The sequence below is a fragment of the Plasmodium cynomolgi genome, chromosome 2, assembly GCF_000321355.1.
Source record: "Plasmodium cynomolgi strain B DNA, chromosome 2, whole genome shotgun sequence".
Taxonomy (NCBI): domain Eukaryota; phylum Apicomplexa; class Aconoidasida; order Haemosporida; family Plasmodiidae; genus Plasmodium; species Plasmodium cynomolgi.
In genome coordinates, this window is record NC_020395.1 from 45,148 (window position 1) to 47,890 (window position 2,743).

Consider the following 2,743-nt stretch of genomic DNA (forward strand, 5'->3'; position numbering starts at 1 on the left):
GTTGCTCTGATTTTTAATCGAGCGGTGATAACGGAATGGACAGAAACGAAACAGTAAAGAAAATGGCAGGGGGGTCAAACTTATCGTTTTCTCTGTGCTCGCACCAAAGTAGCAGAGTTTATTCGAGGCATCCCCTCAGTTGTGTATGAGTAGTGTAGGGGTAAAATATATAGTATATATATGTATATATTTTTATACACACGTACTGACCCATATATTCATAGATTTTTTCTTTACCCCTCTCGTAACAACAAATACGTGTAACGCATCTACTTTTCTAACTGCGCTTTGAAACCGGGAGCCACTGAATACACACTCGCGGAGACTGCCAAGAAGAACGAGATGAACAAATTTTATGGAACAGAAAAGCGGACCGTCAAAGCGATTCGTTATGTGTACATACAAACGCGTTTAACCTATGTATAGAACGCTTAATACACATATGCAGACAACAAATGCGCTCGCAAAAAAAATAAAAATTGCAACTTAGCGTATATATGTTAAGTACAACCTAATTTTATGAATTTTTTTTTTTTTGTCTGCTTTTGTAAGATGATCCTACTATAACATAGACTTCAGCGACAACACCGCGGGTGCATTATCGGTGGTCGCAGATTTTTTTTGCGATTGGCAATTATTTCGTTGCGTCGTATATACATTCTTCGGAAATTTTTTCACATACTTATGTGGCGCATTTTCGCATTTTCGCATTTTCGCATTTTCGCATTTTTCGCAATTTTTTTATTATTTTATTTCATCACATTTTGTTTCGTTTCGCTTTTCCTGACTTTATTTTTTTTCAAAGATGCCCCTTAAAACCGACCTCTCCTCCGCCAAGAAACGCGAAAGTACAAATGTTCGCGCGCAGCCGCCAACTGTACATGCACAAAAACAACGCGGTAAATTAAAAAAATCAAAACTGAGAAAAGCGCCACCAGGAAGTATAACTAAACGTACGCACTTAACGAGGCGCGCGAACTGTTTCTTTCGCTTTCTAGTTTAACAGGAGAGCATAAGTATATGCATAAAAGTGATTGTCCCGTCGAACCTTTACCATTCACCCCAGCAATGACGATAACAACGGATTGGTCTAAAAAGAAAAAATAAAAAGCGATCCGTACATACGAAATGTCAACTTTGCCTTTTTCCCTCCCTCAAGTATATCAATAACGACGCAAAAAAAAAAAGAATTTTTTTTAAATGCTACATTTAGAAACGCTTGTATATGTACAAATATACGTGGCGTAGTTACCGCTCCGTTTTGAGGTTCCTTCTTAACATAAAGAAAAGTTGCTATGACTTCCCTCTTTCCGTTCGACCTAATTGAATGCCGGCCATTTTTCCTCATGCTTTACCCCCCCCTACGACCATGCGGGAGGACTACTCCTTTCATTTTCGAAAAATGGCAAAGAAACAACCATACTACGAACGCATACATAAAGACGTAATTGTGGTATAAGGGTGGTGCCATAATATATGATCACTGCATGCACCCACATTAGTTCCGTTTGACCGATATCAACGAATAATAATATATATTCCTCCTGTTGCACGATTATAAAGGCGAAAAGGGTCTTGCAAAGGCACCTCACCACATGGTTCACATTGTGCATGTACTTTCTCCAACTCAGTGTTTTAACCAAATTGGTGTGCCCTTTTTTCCTTTGCAAAGTCTGTATAAACGCTCTAAGCTGAGCGCAACTTTTTGGCTACTCGCTTTCTTCTTTTTTGCACCCTACCTTTTGTCTATTTTAAATTTCCCAGAATGGTTCTCCATCTTTTTGGAAACAAAATTGTGCTATTTGAGGAAGGCGCGAAAATGGTGGAAACGGAATTTGGAAGACCACTTTTGTGGGTAGATATTTTCTCTCTTTTTTTTTTTTTTTTCTTGTTCCTCCTTTCTGGCGCAAAGATGAAGGGAGCACTAGCACTAGGGTCTCCAGGGTGAGTAGCACTAACGTGGCTACCAAAACTACCACGCCTCTACACCGTTACTGCGCTACTACACTACACCCATCATGAGACCGAAACTTCGGCTAGCAGACAATCGGCGGATGGCATCCCGAGGAGCCTTCCTCTCAATTCCAAGCTGCGCAACATTAAAAAACAAAGGACTTTATTCAAAAGGGTAATAATAATATAATACACAAATTTTGTGTATTTACTTCTTATGGTGTTTTAGGATACCGGGAAAATTATCAAGCAACAAAAAGCAGTTAACTATTACAGGTATATATATTATATATACATGCACGGGGAAGGGCGTAGGGATCCATATGCAATATGTGATCGGGTCGGCTTCGGGCATTTTTTTTTTACGCATAGGAATGATCCGCATTGCAAGCCCCAAATGGAAGATGAAAAAATAACTAAGAAAAATTAAAATAGCAATAAAAAATAATTAAGAAAAATAAAAATAAAAAATATCTAATAAAAACTAAAGTATTGTGCATCCTAATATAAATTAATCAGGCAAAAGGTTTCATGAGAAAGGGAAGCGACGGGAATCGGATCAAGTGATAAATAATATATATACATATATTTATATAATACATGCACTTATACCTGTAAAAATACAGGTGCATATAGGCCAAGCCTGCAGGGCAGCAAGCTCGTATCATAATGAGCAGTTCAGGGGGCAGAAACTAATTTTAATCTTAAAAAAAAAAGGTACGCATAAATCGAATGGATCGATGGTTGGGAGAATGGACACATACTCAATCACATTAAAAAAAAAAAAAAA